The sequence below is a fragment of the Apus apus genome, chromosome 1 (genome assembly GCF_020740795.1).
Source record: "Apus apus isolate bApuApu2 chromosome 1, bApuApu2.pri.cur, whole genome shotgun sequence".
Classification (NCBI taxonomy): domain Eukaryota; kingdom Metazoa; phylum Chordata; class Aves; order Apodiformes; family Apodidae; genus Apus; species Apus apus.
The window spans coordinates 115,945,629-115,969,417 of NC_067282.1; the positions used below are offsets into that span (position 1 = coordinate 115,945,629).

Sequence of the window (23,789 nt, forward strand, 5' to 3'; positions counted from 1 at the left end):
TGCATAATATACACAATACTGAAATTATTTTAAATACAAATTTAAAAGACCATAAAAACAGACTTCCTACATCAAGTCAAACATCCACTTCAGCCAGTATCTCTTCTTTAACCATGGCAAAAGTATCTAACAAAGAATGTATGAACAAAGCAAGGACACAGGGGTACTCTCAGCACTCAACCTCCTTATGGTTCCAGCATTGAGACACACCAGGACATGGTTTAGCGGAGCATTAATGTATACTCCTTGCAATTTATGACCAAAGAAAAAAATCCTGCTGTTGGTTTGTGGCAGGTACCATTACAACATTAGAGGACAAAATATCTAATTGTGGTTTTAGCTATCTTAGCTCTATCACTCGAACATAAACCTGTCCTTCTGTATTTCTTGTTTTGCGTAGAAAAGATTCTAGTATTCAACTTTGTATTTGAACCTGGTCCAAAACCAAAACAAAAAACAGGCAAACATGCAAATACTTCTACAATAAATTAGTGCATCAGAGCTATGCATGCGAACTGGGGATTTTCACAAACATTTATTCAACAATGTGAAATCTTCAGGTACCTGTACCAAAGTACAATTTGTAGAGGTGACAGACCTATCAAAAAACTAACCAGAGAAATGCTCTTGCACATGTTCTCCTTTTTGAAAAGCTGACTTTAGGAATATTGTGATAAAATTGTTTTCTTTTCACGTGTGTAATCACTTGACATTGTGCCAAAGAACATACTCAAAGCATGCAATGATCTTGAAGACAAGCCTGTTGCTCACATTCTCCAAACACCCAGTCTTCGAACTTCTATTAATATCCTTCAAACCAGGGGGGCAGAATTGCTGGGTTATTATTGAACAATTCTTATATTTTGGAGATGAAGCGCTTACGTTAGAGCTGTCACTGCTGCTGCACTGTCTTCTACTTCATTCTAGTTGAATAATTAAATACCCTTTAGTCCTTCTGACAGTCCTAGACTCAGCATGATTGTTAATCAATACCACATAAAAGCAAATTAGGCTTAGGCAACTGTTGCACAAGGCAGAATGGAAAAGAGGGAAAGAGATCCCCTCTTTAGAACAGAAGATTAATTTTCGGTATTTTACAACACACCCTACCAAACATGCACACAGACTCATGAACACACAATACACACACAGATGTGCAGGGGAATTCAAATGAATCTCAAGATTTGTCATACCTTAACAGCAACCAAGAGTCACTTCTCCTTCCATTCTTCCCTAAATCCCATGTCTTCACGTGTTTCGGGAATCTCAAGACCAACATATTTAAAGTATTCAGTTTATAGAAAAAATTTAACCGCGTTAAACCACTTCTGAGACTTTTACCATGTGATTGCAAAATGGAAAGATAAACAAAAGAAGCAATTTAATAAATACTATCTGAATTCTGCTCAGTGCAAAACATTTAGGAAGACTTATGTCTCAAAAAATTTGAGGAATTTTACTAAAATCTCCAAACTGGCCACAAGTTATGTAGCTCATAAATCTTGTCTTGCAAAGAATCAAGAGCAATCCTAGGCTGAGAGTCCCAATGAAAGAAAGATTGACACGAAGGAGCGGCTTCCCTGCCACCATGTTTACACTCAGATCTACCCAGAGAAAAGGAGATTCAGTTCCTAAGTCTCTTGAACAACTCTTCCTTTCTGATGAAATGCTCCCGTATTGAATTTAGAAGCACTTCAAACCTCCTACCAGGCCAAGAAATTAATTCAAAAGTCAAACAGCAGCAATTTCAGGTTAATTAACAAATAAATTAACAATGATGACACCCTCAAGCTACTGACACAGAGGTGGAAGACACTGTATACTCTTTATACTCTTCTGAGTGGCCTCTTAAATTTCAAGTTTAAAGACTTGGTATTTATAAAACACACTAATTCGGCTTTAACCCATGCACACGGTAAAAACAAGTCTGAATAATGAGGAATAAACACCATTTCAAATGGAAAACATTAAGTAACTAACTATTCTTGATATTATACCTCCCAAAGCATTTAGCTGCAATCCAACTTTTCAAGAAGCTGGAAGAGTATTTTCTGCTCAATCCTACAGATAGTGTGAACAGATCATATATGTTCTATACCTAATTTATAATGTATTTCCATTATTTTGTTTTGAAGACCTAGGAAGTGTGCTTCAACTAGCACCTCCCTCTAAAGAAGCTAGAAAACTCATTTGATGCAGCACACAGTTCACACTCACGAATCACAGAAAGAACTGCAAAAAAGTTCAAACAAACCTGGGCTTTTTTAGTTTCTTCAGTCCCTTCCCAGGACCTGCTTAGCCTCGAGGAAGGCTGGCTGACCTCTGGCTCCCAAGCCGGAGAGGCGATGGTGGTATGCCTGAGCTACGCTGTAAAAATGGCTGGGGAAGGGAGGGACAGGGCACCTCTGAGTGTGAAAGGAGGCCAGGCAGAAGAGGTGGCCACGGTCAGCACGGCCATGGTGTTTGCTACAAGCCCTGAGCAGCAGCTGTATGCCCAGCTGAACCTCCTCCCACAGGGGTGCAAAAGGTGCCCTGCTGCTGTTATCTCCCCCTCCCAGAGCTCTCCCACTTCACTTCAGCCAACACCCTACATGTCCTGTGGACCTTGGCCAAAAAGATTCGGGTGCCGTACAACCATTTACAACACTGATATTTCAGTTATTTTTTTCAGAATTTCTTAGTACACACTGATTAATATATAATGAAATACAATCTTAACACCAACTCCATACTGCAACTTCCTTACCATGAATCTGTGTTACATACATACCTATGGAATAATCTGTTTTAACCCACATTTGCTGTTTTTACCCAACATTTAGCTAGAAAGTAATGAACAACCCATTCTTACATACAGGGCCATATTTTTTATCTATATGGAAACTAACCTTCAATTAAAATGTAAAAAAAAAAACACCTAAAAAAATTCCATCTTTTAAATACAGTAAGATCTTTTGAAACATTTTATCAGTTAATAAAAGTTTATGTGAAATGTGCATGACGTTAAATAAAATAGTTCTGCATTTTTAACTAATTCAATACATACAAGAGGAATTATCTGTAACCAGCAAAATTGACTGAATATTTCTGATCCCTATGTCCTCCAAGATTTTAAAACCAACAGATCTCAGCCTCTCTTTCTTGGTTTTTCTAACAAAATGAGTAACTGGGAGAAAAAAAGGGGCTTTCCTGCCTAGTAATCTCTCAAGCAGTTTCTCATCTTAAAGCTGTTCACTAAATTGCTAAACAGAAATGAAGAAAAGCCCCTCACCTCTGTAAAGGCTACAGTTGCCAAATTTGGGTTTGCAACCTTGGTCAGGTCCAGACGTGTAGTTGAGTCTTCTCATAGTTGTGCTGATGACTTTCTCTAAAGCTCCAGCAGCAAATACTGATTTTTATTTTCATTAGATCGATGAAAACAACAAATTCAGGACTTACTAGGTCCCAGTTCTGCGTAGGACTTCTAGGCCGTTCTCATGCATTTTGTAGTAAACTGCAAAAAAAATCTGTTCCATTTCTAGTAAAAATTGAATTATTGTATTGTTAAGAAATTCATATGGACTTGTGATTCAGCAGAATCTCCTTATAATGCAGCAACTGTTTGGAGTGGATGCAGTGTGTCAGGCAATACTGCTGGACTAGCAGAACACTGATTAAAAAGTGTATCTTAAGAATAGAAGTGGTACAACCGTAAGTACAACTATACTAAAAGCATCCAGAAAAATCCAAGCAAGAGACTGAAGACAAAGACACAGAAATAAATGCACAGCTCAGTTTTCAAAATAGATTACATTACCAAACTACTCTCGCCTTCTGCAGGGTCATGGCCATGTGTCAGTGTAGTTGTAACCTGAACTAAAGCCAAAACCAGATACATACAAAATTATACTTAAAGAACACAGGTATTCCACCTTCAAAACTTGGTTTTCTATGGCTACTTTAGGAGATACGCAAAGTAACTTTTTAAAACTTTGCTGGACATATTAATTCTTGCTTAAAATTGAAAGTCCCCTAAATACCGTTATTTAAACCAACAGGCCATAACGTCTAACTATTTTGTTCAGCAAACAAAGACTTTATTTCTTCCTTCCATCAAAACGGACTGTCACACAGACCAGTCAGTTAAATGGGCATCTTTGCCCCTTCTCCAGACACTTTTCCTCTGACACCTTTCTCACTCCTGTATTACAGAGGCTCTAGCTGGGATGAGAAACTGCATGAGACAAACCTCCCTTTAATTAGTGTAGATAGCAATGCCATGAATCAACCCAAATACACCACCAGTGCTACCACTATAGCTGTCTTTGTCTCAAAGGCCTATTTGTTGCCTGCAGTTTCCACTAGAACTCAGCTGTCTTAATCCCCCATATGCCACTCACCTTCCTATTTTGCTCTGTGCCAATTCTTCATGCTAAAAGGCAGTCTGTACATGTATGGATTTTTTTAATTATGTCTCCAACCTACCAGCTGTCAAAATCTACTTGACATTTACAATAGTGTCTGCAGAGTAATCTGCATCTATTCCAGTTTTTTGCACTCTTGAACTACTCTTGTTCTTCCTTTATTAACTCACTTTAATCTTATACTCCCCTTATAAAGCTTATCCTTTTTTGTATACATCCATATTATGGCTGAATATTAAATTTGATAGAAACAGCACATTCTTTATCATGGGGATGAATTGCATAATATGTATTGAGTAACAACTCTTCAGTTTGACAGGCAGAATGCATGTTCTCCTCTCTCTGTTCAGGCATTCAACCACAACTTTGGACTTTGGGGAAAAAAAGCTAAAAAAAAAAAAAAGCTAAATGAAGTGAAACTTTGCTATAGCCCCCTGCTATAGAGTACGAGCTGTTATCAAGCAACCAGCAGTCATCTTAAAACCCAAATGTTCTCATGTTTTGCATTTAAGGTTGGATAATAACTTTGCTCTTTTCTTTTACTGCAGCTCTCAACAACAATAAGAAGTTTCAGGAGATGAAAATAGTTTCTTCATCTGAAAATCATATGGAAAAAATCAACTGCCCTTTAGAAAAGCTATAAATGTCTGGACAAACTTTTCCCAGATTTTCCTTCTTCAGTTATTTAATGAACATATGGTTATTTATAATGTGAACTACACTTGTAGTATTTCAAAAATTAGTTACAAACATGCCTAGAGCTACTCAGCTCCTCCCAGGACTACAATGACTTCACTCAATACCCTTCCAGTATTGTTTGCTCTGGAATCTCTGACAGTGAACCTATGTTCTTACTTCAGTGTCTTGTCTCTGCCTTAAAACTTACTTTAAGTTTTCTTCTCTTAGCAAGTACCTTACAGCAGTTATAATCTTTTTTTCAGAAAGATCACAACATCAGATATCAGTTATGACAAATAAAAATCTTGACCAGCAGGCACAGCTGATTAAAAAATACCTATAAAATGAATGCAAGCTTAGCCACATTTTAAACTACATAATTAAGGGAGATTAAGGAGTCAATCGTTTAAGTCAGTGAAATGTAACAGAAGCCGACAGCTGGGTTGATGTCTTTTTGACAGGGACAACAGACAGGTGTCTGAGTGAGGCTCCTCTCAAAGTCAGGAGACAGGCACCACTGGAGTGTGATATACCTGGTGGGTGACACTGCTCCAGAAAGAGAGGGGCTGTGTGCTGGGAGCACCTCAGCCCTGGTCAGGGATGGCTGCCAGGCAGACATACACTTCTGTTAACTCACATCTGCGTAACCCAAGAAGTTGAGATGATCACATCCAAAAGACCCTATATGTTAGTAAGAAACAGGAATACAGCTAAGAAACTACAAATATAGTCTTCTACTTTTCTTTCTCATGTAAATATGTAAGTGTGTCTGTGTTTATTTTTTTTTCCAAACAACAAGAGTTAGGCAGCATCACCCTGAAAATCCAAATTAATCTGCTTTCATGTTTATACTGTTCATTTTACTTACTTTTTGTACCTGTAAGACTTAATGGAATTTCTCATGTAAATATACACATATGCTCAAAATTCCTTCCTGTTTAATGGAGATTTAATTCAACCCAGCATATATTTGACTCAATAAATGGTAAACCAAAAGTTTTTTCCCTTGCAATCAATATAAACTGTTATAAACTGTTGTAAAATGTGTATAAGACATCAGGTTTTTTTAGTCCGAGCATTTCCTCAAATACTCTAGTATACTGTTTTTTTTACTTTTGAAATTTGATTTTACCATTAAAAAAACAAACCAAAACATTGACTGAAACATGAATGCTGCAGATAACCATGTTTTCAATCGAAAAAGAAGCTGCTTGTTTCTTACATTTCTTCTTAAAGTATATGGAATTATTCTTTGTTTTAAATGTTCCTATTCACAGTTAATTGCATTTTATACTTCATTTGGGGATTCCACAGAGTTCTGTCCTGGACTCCCTTATTCTCCACTCACAAGGGAATCTCATTAAAAAGTGATTTTAATTATCAGTTATAAATAGATAGGCTGTGCTCCAGAATTGCCTCTGCTGCACTGAAGACCAGAATCATCATCCATTTCTGATGTGACCAGGACTTTTGGCTCTAAACTCCAATTTAGAGTAATTTTCTACACTCAATACCCTTCTTCCCCTTGCTCTGCAGCTCTTCTTTCTAAACTACTACTTTTGTTAATGTACTGTCAACACCACAGTCATCTTATCTGTCACACAGACTTGTAACACTTGATAAGATTATCTTTAACCTATATATTATTCCAGATCTCCATTTGGAAAAATGTTCACATTTATGTAAGTAACTTTTTTTTCTATAGAAACACAGAATGGTTTTGTTTGAAAGGGACCTTCATAGATCATCTAGTCCCACACCCCTGCAATGGGGAGAGACATCTTTCACAGGATCAGGCTGCTCAAAGTTCTATCCAACCTGGCCTTGAACACTTCCAGAAATGGGGCATCCAGAACTTCTCTGGCCAACCTGTTCCAGCGTCTGTATAACACTTGAATGCAACTCTTATTAATCACAAAGTTTATGCATAATGTTTCTAAGTAATTTACCACTAAATCCCACTATCATCTCAAGAGAAAGCTTTCTGCCCCCCCCCCCCCCCCCTTCATTTTTAGGACTTTTCATAGTCCCTCTCTAACCTCCTTAGTATTATTTGCGTGTTAGTGTCCTTGTCTACTTACTACATTTCCAAACAGTAATTCTCATTATTCTTTTCATGCTGCCTCTTCTGTTTGGAAAACGTTTATAGGAAACATCCATCAAAACACTTCACTAAGGTCCTTCATTTGCTTCTTGAGAACTACAGAAAAGAGGAACATTTTCTATGAAAAACATCGTTTTGGTGAGAAAACCAAAAGATGCCATTCTAATAAGAAAAAACCCCAAACTTCTTACATTCAAACTGCTTTTTAATCCATTTTAAACCTTCAGAGCACAGATAGGCCTTCAAAACTGAATGGGAAAAAAAGCTACAGTAAAGGGACTCCAGTAACTTGTCACCAAATCTGTTCAGCCTACCAGGGTTATTCCAGATTCATATCCTGAAAATTCATTCAGGACTTGAAAGTCAAACACACTTACTCTGTTATGGCTAACACAAGTAATCAAGATTTTCCACGTAAAATTTTTGCAACCACACCTGTTGTAATTCCATTAAAATTACAGAGGCAGCCAGGATAAGGTTTGGCTCTATGCTTGGAATTTCGTTAACAATCTAATTGATGTCTGAGCCAGAAAATAATTTACAATTCCATAAGCATTTTTGCATGAATAAAAAAGCAGTTCACAGGAACTCGGCACATTAAAATATGATGAATGTGATGATCAGATCCACAGAATAAGAGCCAAACAAATTAATCCAGAGTATGAGCTTCAGTTTTGTAAAATAAAACTTTAGGTGTTAAATTTTTTTACTGTATGGTCTCCGAACATAACATGACTCCTTCCTTGTTCATGTTCTCATTGTCTCTGATTTTACTGTATGTTGTTCAAAAAAGCAAGAACGGAAGTCATATCAGAGTGTGTTCAGAAGATGTTTTATGGCATAACGAAGCCCTTTGAAAGCTTGGTCTCTTGAACACCTCCACACCCCCCTCAGATGCTGAACCCAGGTGACACCAGTCCTGGGTATTTCATGTTTACCGCACAAATCTCCTACCACCAAGGAAGGAAATTCCAAGGTGTGCTTCAAGAAGCTTTCAAAACAGAAAACTCTTCTGACAGATGTTTTATGTCTTAACATGTTTTTCTAAGAAAAAGCTACAGAGTCTTGAAAGTTTTCTAACTCGGGCAGCTACAAGCCCTGGGTGGAATGTCTGTGAAACCATGCATGGCTCTGTGAGAAAGGCTTTTGATCATGGACATTGGAAATCCCAAGGCAAAGACAATAGCTGGCTAACTTTTTATTCTCTGCTGTTCCACAATAATTAGCAAAATCAAGACTAGTTAACCTCTCTAACAAAACAACACAAAACAAAAAGAAGAAGGTCATTGCTGGACAGTTTTATCTATGTAAACCTCTGCAATACTTTCAACCTACTCACCAAGCTTCTAAAACCTCTTTTGCCTCACTCTCAAATTTAGACCTTATGTAAAAGAAACTGAAGAAAAGGCATAGGAGCAAGACTGGAATAACACATGGGACTGATAAAACAATTTAAATAAATATGAAGTATCTCAAGGAATCACAATTGATTCAACAAATTTTCCTAATGTGGTTTCTTAAGTTTTCTCTTTCTTCACAGTTAAGGGTTTTCTTCTTCCCCTGTTTGTGTACTTCTCCAGATTCAGGTGGAACTTGTCAAGCATCACAAAGGCATATTGCTTCTTCTACTCTTTTGTCTCCATACATACTGATTTACTTGTAAGGAAAGTGTATTACTCATCTGGCTTATGTCCTCCTAAAACACAGTGGCTAAGATGGAGAAATAAATCCCTTGAGAAGACTGACAATAAATTTAGTAAGTGTTGCGGACATTATTAAACACAGGAGTGTACAACGAGGTAATCATATTATCATATTTGTAACCCAGACACTTGGTCGCTACAGGTTATCAGAAGATGTGTATGTGGGCTGGAATCACTGGACTGGGGGAAGGTTTTGTTTCACAGGGAGGCAGTTATGGGAGATGACACAGTGAGGAGAAGCATTGGGGTGAAAACTTTCCCTATAGTTACCACCCCACCACCTCGACCAGGGATGCTTGTTCTGGTTTTTAAACAGATCACTCAGATCTTATATATATGAAGACACAATCATCTGATGTGGGAAGTTCTGGTTTAATTTACATTACCTCTTAGGTAATTTAAAGAAGATTATTTCTAATGTGAGTTCAAATTTTTCTCTTACAACGAGGTTGTTTCTTGCTTTCAGTTGAAACAAATACTTTATCCTGTCAATTAGCTTAAAGGACTTTTTCTCCTTCTAAAAAAGTATGTGCCATATTTTCAGTTAATGCATAAGACTTTGGATAAGTGAATTGTAACAGCTTTTAGCATATGAAAATTGAAGCTTTTTATGCACTGTGGTGTATTTCATGATATATGACATGCATTGAGAAAAGAAAAACTAACAATTTATACCCTTTATTGCAAACTAACGGTTTCTTAATGGCATAAGAAAAAAGAAAAAAGGAAAAGAAAGTGAATGCTTTAATGTTGAACTATGCATCATAACCACTGAGCAGCAACCACTGTGGCTGTATTGCAAACAGGGAATGCCAAGAGCTGATGACACTCCTTTTTTTCCAGCTTTGGCTCCAGCCCCCAGTGAGACCTGCACACATGCATCAGATTCCTTTATTCTGGAAACACAGGCGCAGAAATTACATGGCACCTTCTATACATGTGCTAAGAATCCACTAAAAAAGAAGACTATCGGTTTCTTTCTAAAACACTGAGGAACACAAACACATTCTACATACAAATTTTCCTAGGTTCAAATGGGATTGGTACCTTGTCCTGCTATTTCCTCACTCTTCACTAACATTTTCTCCAATTGAGGAATGAACACAGTCTAGAACACTGTTCAGAACAATGCCATTTAATTCTGGTACTAACAGCAGCACTGGTCACTTTACAGGAGTTTGGGGCAACGTTGCTTTGTTTATTTTGATGAGCACAAGCACATGCACAGAGAGCTTCCCCAGCCCATCACCACTTCAAAACACCATCACCACAAAAATACCCAAGAAAAAAAACAAAGACTACAGAAAGTCAAACACTGCAACAAAGTACCAATCGGTCTTCTCCTGTGACAAAACAAAACCTTAATCAAATAACAAATAAGTAACCTAATATCTCCTTCTGCCTTAAATCCTTCCCCATTCCTCGTCCACCCCCACTTCTCTTGAAAACCAGATGGCCCCAGCAATATGCCCTAAAGGTCAACAGATGCACCATGTCTTTGGATGAAGAAAAGGTATATAATATCTCCAGATATAATATTTCCAGATGATGAAACTGGAAAAAACAAGGTGGAAAAAAAGCACAAAAACATCTACAGCAAGGAAACAAACCAAGTACAGTTACTGTGGTAAAACATCCAAGACACCAAAGAAAATAAAAGCCAGCTTATGAACTCTCATTAATGCCATGAATAATAAATAAAAAAGTGAAAAGAAGATTGATTTTAAAAACAAAACACAACGCTGTGATGAATTATATAAAGAAAGGAAACTCGATAACTCTGGGGACTGGTAATGGATATGGCTGCCTTTATGTCGTGGCTGTCAAAAATTATTCACGATTTCTGTGTTTTTATAAAATGTAGCCATGTCATTTGGCTTAATAGGAAATTTGTGTCAGTGGGTGAGTAGATGAACGTGTGCGTAAGTGGATGAACAGGTGAACAATTTAGCCTGGAGTGGGTTGGCACAGTCTGCACTCAGTTCCAGCAAAGTACGTCTGGAGAGAATCAAACAAATTACAAATTAAACTATTCCAGATTTTCACTGGTGAATTTGAGGTCCAAATGCAGGTTGTGGATCCTAATGTGAAAACCGATTCTAGTGAAAAACATTATTGTGCTCCACGCTTTCTGTGTTCCACTACTTCCAGATCAAATTTGTCCGTTTTACTGATAAAAACAACCTTTTCATTGCTGACTCTATCAGAAATACAAATAGATATTGTTCCTCAGAACATCCACGATGAAATATTTTTATTCTGCTCCCTGTCATAACTGGGAAACTGTATATTCTTTACCTTTTACACATGGGTACAGCTGTGATTATCACCAACTGCGGTATGACTCCATACACTGGATCTCAAGACAACTGCATTTTGAGGCTGAGTTTCTGCAGATGCCCTATAACTTACTATTCATAGGAATAGACAGGTGTATCTATGCAGATGTTCTAAGCTCATAGCACATAAAAAGTAGCACAAATTAACTCAGTACTCTCTTCTCAACATGAAACAACTATTAGCCCACAGTAACTTGCTCATGTGTCTTTAGTTTAAAACTCTATGCTCCACAAAAAATACAATTCAGTTTTATGTCCTCACAGATTCAGGGCTAACAGAAGTAACAATAAACAAAACCTCTCCCAAGCATATGCATCAATAATGTAGCTAATTACAGTAAAAGTGGCCTCCTTTTACTGAGTGTGGATCTATGCTGCCTTTTTGAAATAAAATGTTTTGTAGTTGTACACAAAGAATGTAATAAAGCCTAACCCTGTCTGCAACCACAACCATATAAGTCAAAAAGCCTTCAGCTACCTGCTGTTAATAGCACAATACTACTGTGGATATGCTCCTGTGGCCAAAAGGTGTTAATAGTTAATAACCTTTAGCCTTGCACTAATAACAGCAGTGCTAAGTAGCTTCCACCAAAGCAAACTATGAAAATCAGACAGTACTTCACTGGTGAACCAGACAGCCAAGGAGAAATAGCATTTCCATTTTAGCTTTACCTCTGGTGACCACACCTTCAAAAGTATGTGTGACCTTCAGATCTGAGGACCTGTTTCCATCAAAAAACCTCCTCTCACCTAGCAAAGACGCCATGTGTATAAGTAGAAAGTGTTTCTTTGCCATTAAGGACCCACCATCTTGAGAAATGACATGAGGTATGATGAAAGAAGCACACAGAGAGCCCTATGGTGTAAGGGCAGCCATGTTCTCAGAGGACAGAAAACTTAACAGTTGGATTTGATGAACAAAAAGATCTTTATCAACCAAAACAATTCTATGATTCTATGAAACTGAACTGCAAAACAAGACAGCAATAAAATGCTGGGGATGTGCTGTCAATCTCCAAACCTTGACTGAGGAACGCAACCAAGGCACACAAACTGAAGAGCAAATTAAAATCCCGTAACTAAAAAAAAAAGAGAAAAACAAAACATACCACACATGCTTTATAATTTTGTTGAGGTTTTTTCCACATCAGTTTGAAGAGACTGGAGTTCAAACTTGAAAGCAAGCTTTGTCTCTGGGGTTCTCAATCTAGAACTGCAATTTGAAATAAAAGAAAATCCATTTGCAGCCTCTAAGCCTCATGTAGCCCTGTGCACACATGAGCATCTCTATGGAATTTACTTGGTAACATTAGCAAGAAAATCTATTTGTGTGAGAATATTAGTTGAGACAAGTTCTGTTCCATGTTGAAGCTGTCAACATCCTTGTGACTTTTGATCCTGAGTATGCTTCAGAACCCCTCATTTAAACATCACCTGCCAATCCTCAGAAGCAATGCCAAACGCAAGGAGAGAGGACAGTGATATTTCCTTTCCTGTGAGGGGCTTCAGCATTGTGGTCAGAAGCATATTCTTCATCAAATCCTTGTAATTTAAATGTATCTGTATTTGGTTTTGGGTGGGCATGCAAAGGCATCCTGGCTTCCAGTGTTACTGAAAATACAGTAGAAGAGGGTTTAAAATCCTGAAGAGAGTTTTAATTTTCTCTCCCCACCCTGCCATGGAAGCCAGAATGCTTACAGTATTACTATCATTTCAAAGGCCAGAGGGGGTATATATCAGACAGAGAGACTCACTGCATCCTAAAGTAGTACTGTAAATGTATATTCTATTTCAAGAAAACCCGCAGTGCTGAGAAATTAAAGCTATTAATCTGTGTAATTTTACTCATTTCCAAAATCCCAATGTAAAGATCTTGGAATCTACAGACAGGTTTCACTATGTTTTTGATGTGAATAAGGAGTAGCATCATTATGTCAATAGAGAACCATTACAAATTGGGAAAAGCCTATTACTGATGCAATTGAAAAACAAAGCAGCAGGCATGTCAGCCCAGCAAAGCAAGCAGCTGATTTCTGGGTTTGATTGTGTGCAAAGGGAGAATTTACACAAGAATAAAATACTGTGAATGCTGCTCCATTTTTAGAACACAGAGAACACAAAACTGTAAACATTTTGCAGTAGGTCAGGTTGAGGGCCTAACATCGGCAGCCCAGCATTTACATTGAGCAGCAAAAATGCCAGCAAGAGACCTCTCCAAAGTAGCTCCACATTATTAGTCCATTGCAAAAAAACTTGCTTGGCAAGACAGAATACCAATAACATTATCTTGTAAATTTTCTATTTTTAAAATATTTGGAATTACATTAGATGGGTCTAATGCTCAAACTACTTTGTTGCAACAATTTTTTAAAAGATAAACAAAACCTCCCAGCCTCATCTGAATTATTTATTCTTCTCTTCAGAATTTCAAACCAGTGAGTATCATTATAAAGAAGCTCAGAAACATCCAATCAAGCCAGCTGTTTTCAAAATACAACAGGAGACAGGAAGCCTTGATCAACAATTAATTGTATTAAGCTGCTGTCTAAGAATCCTGACTGTGAGGCTTATATGCAAAATTATACTAAAATCTATAAAAATCCAGACCAAACAAGAGACAAGATAATCCTTGTGGCTAGAAGTCATAATTTAAGAATAAAATCAGACATACAGGACGGATTCTGTAACATGAAAATTGTAACAAAATAATGCTATGTCTCCAGGCCAGAGTACAAAAGAGATACTCATCCTAGCTTGAGTACTGCAGGATGCTACATTCCACATTACCTAATTTTTCTGGAATAAATTATAACAGGGTCAGGTAAAGCACTGCCCTCAAGAAGCTGCACTGTTTTGCTAACCATGCTAACTTGGGCTTCTGTACAAAACCCCGCACTGTGCAGCGCTGTTACTGCCAGTAAACAAACATTGCTCAGCATTTTCAGTGCGATGATTTGTTCTTCTTTGTTTTGAAGTGGACACCTCCTAGAATCACCTGATCAGACAGTCGTATTCTGCCAGAATTCTTTATGTCACAGACCATGTAGGACCCATCCAAATCAAGGGACATAATTAGAGCAGGCAATTGGGTAACAAGTCTGCTCCAAAAAAGCACTGCAACAAAGCACTGCTCAGAGGGAAGAAGCAGCTCTGCCAGCTTCCATGCTGGCACAGCAATACAAAACAGGTATTCTTTCCAAAGGGCTTTTCAAACCAAAACCTGCAGTTTTCTTTCCAGTTCCATTTTGAGACTCATCTGCTCCAGTTGTTAAAAAAGAAATAAAAGTGGCAGAAGAATAAATGTGAAGCAAACTGTAGTATCTCATACAAATAGTGTACCTCCTATTCCTTTAATACACACACAATTTGAATGTGTAGTTCCTTGAAAAAGCCCTTTTTTCCCCCCCACATACAAAAAAGATTATCTGGACAGCACTATAAAACACAAAAGGAAACAATGAAGGTTTGATTCCCAGAAATAGCTGCAGTGGTCTCGGTGAAGTGTTTTCCCTGGGCTCTCAGGGACACTGAAGCAGCGAAGCCAACCTCTGGAAGAGGGAATCGGCTACGTGCGCACTCTTGTGTTTCCAACCAATGTGCAGCATAGTATTCACAGAATCAGTGTTCTAGCATTGGTTTTGCAATGCTGTTTAATGGAGAAAAAGGGAGTCAAATCACCTTTCCTCCTATAGCCCTTCATTGCAAAACAGAGTACACTTGTCTTCAACTGATTTGGACTGCACAGGTTGTGATTAAAGCCCCAAAGCAACACTAGTTAGCAGAAAACGTTTCTTACATTACTGTGTTACAGACATGATAGGGAAGAAAAGGAAGCACCTATTCAAGGGAAGAAAGAAGCTCTCAGAAATCAATGTACATCAGTGCCAGGATATTGCCATTGCTAGCAGTTATCTTAAAACAACACTTTGGAAACACTGTTTGAAAACTGACAAGGAAGCCCAGAGTTAAAGGCAACATGCCTGTCTCTCTTTGGTTTGTTTTTTTTTCCTATTACTTATTTTTCTTTTATTTTCTTTTTTCCTCTCCCTTATTACTATGAACAGATGCAGATGATTATGAGCCTGGTTGTTAAGAGCTCTGGTAGCTTCAGTCCAGAGAGTCACCCTGCACGATCTACCAGACAGAAGGGGTTACAGGAGCCCAGGGCCTCAGCACTGCTGAGGGAGTGGGAGCTCACAGGCTAGCTAGCATTTGCTTGAGCAGTTTATGAAGGATTAAGCCCAGCAGATGAGTACAACCGATAATTGTCACATCTTAAATGACTACAGCTAAATCTACCAGAGTTTATGAGACAGTCATTTACGTTAAAGGTCTAAATGCCAAAGGAGTGGTTTAAAAAGACTTGCCACGATACTACATTTTTCTTCCTCTCCTAGAGCTTAGAATTCCTTAAACAATTTCTGCCTTTTTAACAGCACACAGAGAACAAATTCAATAAAGCACTGAGATCCTTTTAAGAATGGAAGGAAACAAACTGCAGCAAAAAGCTAGCGCAATTTGCTAAAAATTGTTTTTATTATCTCACTTCATAATAGGATAATGCACTGAAACAACAGAATTTTGTAGTGCGTTATTCAGAGGGAATTGTTTTGTGCAGATCATTTCTGCATTAATATTAAAACCTTCTTGGCCTAGAGATACTTCAATGTAACAGTTAAACGCATATTTCTATTTCATGTCACATAATGGCAGCTTATAATGCAATGCTATGCTGCTCAAAAGGTAAGAAAATGAAGAAAGCCATTTTCAGAAGCACTAAATACTGTAGAAAACACCACTTCATTAATAAAATCACTAAAACGCCAATTATTACAGTACCCACACCTTAGAATACTAATTTCAAGCCTAAAATGTCATTTTTTACAGACATGCATATATATGTATATGTATGGAGAAATACAGGAAGGGTTTCCAAGGAGCACTGAGGAGGGTTTGGCATGGCTCCTTCCCCCACCCCCCTCAGAAGGAGCCACCCTTGCAGCAGACCAGCCCGTCACCGTGCTGAATGGCAAATCTGCAAGGGCTCAAGTCAGGCAGCTAGCTACCTGGAAAGAAAAAGGATCTTTCGTAGTGTATTTATAAATGCTAAATGGCCCGGGAAACTGCTGAGCGATTTCTCATGCTCAGATCCTCATTTTCTCTTGCGCAGTCAGCTCTGGGACAGCTCTGGAAAACAAGGCAGCCATTTTCTCATAAGCTGTTACACTCGGCAAACCAGATTGAAGTGCTTGATAAGCTGCTGTTCTCTTCCGTGCCTGCAGCGATTGGAGGGGAAAAACAACCCATCACCCACAAGCAGGTACAACCACAGCCATTTCTGTACGTGCCTGGTGTGAGTCAGGGCGCAGAGGGGGTCGGGGGAGGAGAGGCCTGGATACAAACACATCCATATGCATGGCCAGCGCTTGCCCGTCCCCAGCTGCTGAGTCCACCCTTCATTGCTCCAAAACCTCACAGACCTGCGAAATAATGCTGCTTCCTCGTGGTTCTGCGTTTTTTAAAAATCTGCCACAGTTACAAAATACTGCACTTTGGCGCAGAACCTGTGGGTCTACGATACTGTGCATGGGGTAAAAAAATGCCTCCACACCTTGGGTTCTGTTTGGGGAGAAAATTATATTAATGTGCAGTGTGCAGACAAACTAATATATGCACCTGTATGCACACACATACATGACAGAATTTTTGTAAGCAACATGGCTGGAAGTAATTTCTCTCAGTTTTCTAGGAGACCAGATTGTCAAAACCACTATACAACAGAACTCTTTTAGAGTACAAATACAGATATTTAAAATTGCTAATCACTTGAGAATGTAAAGGTCTGTCCCTGCATGTAAAACAAAAAGCTGTGACATCTATACTTACATTTACTTCTGTTTTCTATTATAATCCTTGTGTTATTTTTGCAAACCTCCCTATTTTGCAGCAGTATTGAAATCTGGCACTGAGAGAAGCCCTGGGCACAGCGAGATACCTTTTCAGTCCCATGCAAAATTTGTTCAGACTTGGCTATTTTCAAAGCTGCTGCGGGAAAAAATTCCCACTTAGGTTTTGCTAGCAGACACTACTTAAAACCCGGCTGCTCAAGTCCCCCACTACCCTGTGCACCCTACCTCTTCAACATAAAGCTGGGCTCCAGCCAGCCCCCAGCGGCAGGCAGCTCAGCCAGGTTGCCCAGCCAGTCCTGAGGGAAGACCAACTGTTGGGGGACACAGGTCTGTATTTATGCACTTTTGATGGCTTCTGCTTGCCTGGCATCAGTGTGCTGCGCCAGGCTCCATCTCCAACCGGAGGCAGCACAAAGAGGTGCTGATTCCTTTAGGCTATCAAAGTCCCTAGCTTGGCTCTGTTGGTGCAAAAGCACATGAAATTCATTACATCCAACTTGGACATCTCTTTCTGGTGGCTGGTCCACAACAGACTGCACTACAATCCTGCTACCTAAAGCACACGTATAGGTCAACTTTAAGAGATTGTGTCATGCAGTGCGAATGGTCAGAAATCCGAAAACTAGGACTGCTGTTGATAGTGTTTTTAGCACCACATCTAGTTAAGTATCCTTTCTCTAGAGACAACAGTAGAACAGCCAAGGAGGTGACACAGAAGTGAAAATGCTGTTAAGACTGTGGAGACCCTAATAAAAAAGCTCAGCCAAGCTATCAAAACCTATGTAATCTCTGGTCGCTTGCTTCCTCCAGCCAGAGGCACAATCCTGCTGCAATCTCTCCCTTCCTACAGCTCTGGATAGGTCCTGCCTCCTCCCATCAATGCTCCCACCCTGGGGAGAAGGCAGCAGCTGAACTTGGGCAAAACAAACAAGGATGTTTCTTGCTCTACTGCCTGCTCCAGCTCTTAGTGCAAGCATTAAATTTGGCCCTCCAGCCTTTGCATTTGCACTTTCACAGATGCTTACTAAGGCTATTGTTAAATCAAGACAGTACCCAGCTCGTCATTCCTAATGCTGCAAACACAGTAACTGTTTCCCAAAGTTACTACATTACACGATGCTTTGCAATGAGGCTACTCCAAAAAGGATGGTAGTATACCAGAGGTGACACTCAATAGCTTTGTAGAACCCCAGTAAGACAGAAAGTCTGAACAAACACGAATAGAGTACCTGTACTTCAAACACATGATGTCACATAAGTCACCAAAACTACTGAAATTAAACCATGTTCTACATGATTAGCTGATGAAGAACACTTTCATTCTGTGACCACTGGGTTTTTACTCAGTTAAGCAGTAAGTCTTGTTTTTCTGCCAAGTATACATGCACTCTGTCCTTTGTTTTGGAATGCAGGATAGTGTAAGTTTAGGAGTAGAAAGTCTCCTCACACCACTAAAATCTGAAGTATGTAAAAACATAGCTCCATCAGTCATGCCATCTGTGCTAGAAATGCCATTCTTTTTCTTCCCTTCCCCCCTCCATGGATCTATATCTTGTGCAGGTGGTAACGTCTGAAAATATATCACAGAAGTTGTATGTAAAACTAGACTACTCCTTTTCTTGATCAAAACAGTAAATAGAAATTAACCCATGCTGATGTAGCTTATACCTCTTGGCATTGGAAGTTTTCTCACGAGACCTGCAACAACCCTCATGCTGAAACACAGCTTCCAGGAGGGCAGGGCACAGCTCCTCACACCTGCTTCACACCATCAAACCAGATACAATGTCTTGAACTCTTCAGGAAGGAAGGAGTTCAACAGTGGAGTGAAGAGTCAGACAAGCACCATATGGCCAGAAGAGAGGGAAGACAAAACCAAGAGCTGAACCACCTCTCTCAGCAGCAGCAAGAGTTACATTGGCTCAGCTGTGTTGTCTAATCAAGTATTCTAAATCAATTAAGACTGAAGCCAATTTGTACACATGAATCTTTGTATTTATAAATGAATCTAAATATTCCACAGTAATATTCCATATGGTTTAATTCCTGTAGTACATGGACAGAAACCAAGGACTGGCTCAGCTCATTAGCCATGAAAAAATGCAGTTCTATCAGGCAAGCTTTTCTCCAGAAATAAAGAGCAGTGGATAAATGATCCCTTCCTGCCCTGTAAAACAACAATCCACAATGCAGGAATGTTGGTTAATATCAGTTAAAAGTTGAGGTGCCCTCTCATTTGTTTGGAACTGCCACCAGGCCCAAGCTCCAGCCTGCTCAGGTATTTCTATAACAAAAACAACTAGAGAGAGTTAATTGACATCAGTCACCTGGGTGGTAAGACCGCCAGTGTTTGTAAATAATTCTACACATCTTCTTGGAATCCTAAATTTCCTATAGATTTTAAAGAAAACAGCTGTATTTTCTCTGCCTGGAGAGCATTTCCCAGTTTTAATTTGGTCAATGATGCTGAGGCAGAGGCAGGGTGTCTGCAGACACCTTCTGAGGTCATGCCCCTTGCATGCCTACCCCATGTATCTGCCTAAACTGATGAGCCCAGGACAGCAATTTGTAGCCCATTCTAGGCAGACTGGAACTAGCAATGGTTTGCTTTAAAAGGTGCACAGGAAAGTAAAGCATTTCAGCCATAGTGAGTCAGCACTGTGTATTAATAGACAGCTTAAGCTTACTTAAGACCCTCCTGTTGCCATGTGGCAGGGAGAGGGGCTGGATCAGACTGTTGATCTGACTGGAAGCTCACCTTGCAAATAAAACCATTTTTGAGCACTGGGGGTGTGGGGGGGCGGGGCACAATGACAGAGCTGACAGCACCTGGGGAGCAGGAGGGAGGGCAGGACAGGCCCTTCTGGAGCCCCTCATGTGGATTGGCTCCAGGCAGCTGCCAAGAGTCAGATTCCCTTGGCCTACTGGGAAGTGGAGGCAGAGAGGCTACTGAAGTTGTGAAGAACTGGGCCCTGCATTCACTACACAAAGTGAATGGAAAAGCAAAGAGTATTTGGAACAATCTTGTGTAGTCATCCTGCATGCACATAAATACCTGTGTGCAGAAATGAAGAGAATCAGCTCCCAGTATATGTTTTTGGTCAAACTGGAAAGCACAGGGAGGTGAGAAATAGAAAAAGTCACCATAGTCTGATTAGCTGTGTAACTAAGACTAAACTAGGAGATCAGTAAGGGAAACTATAACGAGGGTTTTTTCAGCACAGTATGCTGGAGAGAAAATGGGAAATCTGGTGGAAATCTAATGGGATAAAGTAACAGATGGTAGGTAGACACCCAGGGGACACAGTATATATTTAAAGATGATACTGGCTAACAGTATGATTAGGAGTATATGTAATATCACAAGCACTGCGTTGAACTAGAATGTAGGTAGTAAGGCCATAAAACCCTAGATATTCAAGGTTAGACTTACATACTTCATAGATGCCTGAAAGACAAATAGGAAGAACACTCACCAAAAAGCTCTATGTAACACAAGTACCTGGGCTATTCAAGGAATTTGGCTCTTGACCTTGTCCTGAGAAACATGACAAGCAACTGCCTACAAATATAACACAAGATACCATAAAGAGATCAAGCAATTAAATTAATCAGCAAATAAATAACAATAAATAATGGACTCAGTGTACAGAAAAGAAAACTTGAGTTATGTTTCTGGAAACACCCAAGCAAGCAGAACAAGCTACCAGTGGAGCTATGCAAACGACCATCATCTGGGCAACCTGAAGCCTACATGCCAGTATATCATTCTACCAGGCCTGTAAGGACTCTAGGGAAAAATAAAACAACTAGGTTAATCCCCATCATTTTTTTTCAAACACAAACAAATCAGTAACTTTTAGCATCATCTTCCACATAGTCCACTGTTCTTCCAGTTGGTACCCATGGGGGAGTACAGATTGCAGTCTGTAAGCTGACCACACAAGCAAGTCAACTCAAGGTGGCCTCTCATACTCAGGCAACACACAATTTTCTCTTGGGTACACAATCCAGTTTGCTATACAAGTCTCATGAAACTATGGTGGTCCTGTGCCTTCCAAGTATTTGCCAACAATTAAATAATACCTATAAACAATACAGTCCAGCTGTAAAACTGCTTATGTCTCTATAAAATAAACATTATATATATGAACTCCAGATTTATACAGAAAGATGGACACATACATACATACAATAGAGTGTTAAATAGAGTAGATGTAAACAAATGATAGAAGAAGATATAAACCAATGCTGCGTTATTATAAGCCAGTTATTTATGTAGATTTATTTTAAAATATGTCTGATTGCATTCATAGCACTGATGAAGAGAACAGTAACGCACTAAGCACCATTAAACACTTAAACTAAAATTCCTCCTTGATCGTCCCTTCCCAAGCACTTTGATTCCACTTTGCCAGCCAGGACAAGAATAACTTAATGACCTGAAGGTAAGAAAATTCTTACTCTGTTTATGAAAGCAAACTAAATAATTTTCAAAGCGGAGCCCTCTCCCATGCACAATCTGGCTTTTGGTTCTTCCATCTCTGACTGGCACTAATTTAAATTAGGGGACTGGTAGCTTTAGCACTTCAGCTGATATCAATTACAATTATATCATGCAAAGCACTCACTGAAGTAATCAGGAACCAAGATGCTTAAGGAAACAGTGTAAAAACTGCACCAGAAATGACATATAAGACAGTACACAGCAAAGACATAACCAGCCCCTCTGTAAGAAAAAGATATTTAAATGGACAGCTGCCTTGTGCATCAGCAGAATTACAGCCATTTCTCTGAATGGTTTGAAGGTGCATAGAGAGGTCACTGTCTTCCACAGATTGGGTTACTGCAAAGCCAGTGGATAATAACTATAGCAAGAAAGCAACTGGGTGCTGGACTGCCTTAAAACAGCTGAAGAGAAACAGAATAAGCCAGAACGATGCTGACTCTGACCAGCTTCAGAGCAGGCATCGTTCTCTAATTTACTCACAGCTAGCTCATGAAAACTTCACAGTGTTTTTACAACCATGAAATCCAATAAACCAAGCCCCAAAACACAGATTTTTTTCATCCTAGTCCAGGAAAATGCTGAGAGGTAATGACCTTGGGCCCAATTAAATGTGATGTAAGAAACAAGCTTAGAAAGCCTAAGTTTTAACAGCCATCTTGCACTGTTGTGCTTGTGTCTGGTTTTGGTATCCTGCCTAAATGACTTCTGCCCAGGTACAAAGCATTTTGTTTTAAGGATGCGTAAGCCAGTACTTCTCATATAGAGCAAGCATGCTCAAATGAGGAGCCAGCTACAGCCACTCAGGACCCACCCCAGGTGTACCTAAAGGGCAGACACAGACAGGCCTCCTGGCACCCTTCCACCTTACAGTTTCCTACCACTATTACACTGATGTTTCAAATCTAACTTTAACAAGCAAGCAAGCCTTCTGTTGTCAGCAACCACTGCTCCAAGACAGAAGGAAAATACTTTAAATACATTTTCATGCCTTTCAACATCTGCATTTTTGTATAGCTTTTGTTCCTGGAGAGGGCCACAGAAAATGAGAATAAGGGAAGCACTTCCCAAGGTAGGGAGCTAAGATATCAGTGCTGTCACTTATCACTTCCTAAGCAAGCTTAATTTTCCAAACAATACATCAGGAGGAGAGGGTATTATTAATTTAAGAACTGATGCTTTGAAAGTCTAAAAAATTTGCTACAGTAACAAAGCAACTTTCAAAGGCTCATTTCCCTAAGATCACACACAAGTAATGGGTTTTGTCTCAAAAATACAAAAACATTTTCCAGTTTTCCACATCCTTTGGTAAAATTGAGTTCTACACAGCCATGATTTTTTATTTTTTTTTTTACTATGCATATGCATCTCTTTATAGCTAAATCTGTGTGTAAATTAAACTTCTAGAAAGAATTTGAACATTTCCTTGATTGTATACTATCTTACAAGAGGAGACCACTCACCATGTTTCTAAGTGTTGGCGTAAGAGCACAGAAAAAGCAGAACTTAAATATTCTTCTACCTAGCTTCAGATGGCAATCAAAAGCAAAGTCAACTCAGAATAATGAAGAGCTGAATTCATTAGTTGTACAGCAGAAGAAATCATCCCATATAATGTGCATGGGTAGTGAAAAGTTACAGGGGTAAGATATTCACTGAAAATTAGTTCTGAAGATTATTGTAGAAGGACATAAAGATTGTTACAATAACCAGTTGTAAGATAACAATAAATACAGAAAGTCTTCTTGACAAGGAAAAACAGCCCAGTTTGTTCTGAGTTACAGCAAAATCAAGTTAGCTATGTGGCATATCCTATTTTTTATATCATATGGTTTTAATAACTTAAAATATAAGAATGTGCTAGGTTAACAGTTAGACTTGATGATCTTAAAGATCTGTCTCCAACCAAAATGATTCTGCGTATCTACAATTCAATTAAAGCCAGCTGCAGGTCTCCTAAAAACAAATGCTATGCTGTGGTGCCAAAATGTAAAGTGCTTCCATTACATAGAAATCATATCGCAGAAAGTTATTTAGACATTGGAATGGGAAGTATTTAATAGCATTTAAAAATTTAACAGGTACAGAAATTATTACCTGTGTAACACACTGCCTTGTTTTTACAACCTGTGTAAAATACATTACT

At 39.0% G+C, this 23,789-nt stretch overlaps 1 protein-coding gene across 6 annotated transcripts in view; it reads right to left on the bottom strand.

Moving 5' to 3' along the window:
* Window positions 1-23,789, bottom strand: part of TBL1X (transducin beta like 1 X-linked) — a 197,275-nt gene that overhangs the window by 109,707 nt on the left and 63,779 nt on the right. The window contains exon 1 of one of the 6 annotated variants that reach the window (XM_051621962.1): window positions 2,255-2,450. The exons of the other annotated variants lie outside the window; for them this stretch is intronic. The gene's annotated coding sequence lies outside the window, so the exon portion shown is untranslated. Of the gene's footprint in view, window positions 1-2,254; window positions 2,451-23,789 lie in introns of those variants that run through there. 6 annotated transcript variants of the gene reach the window in all.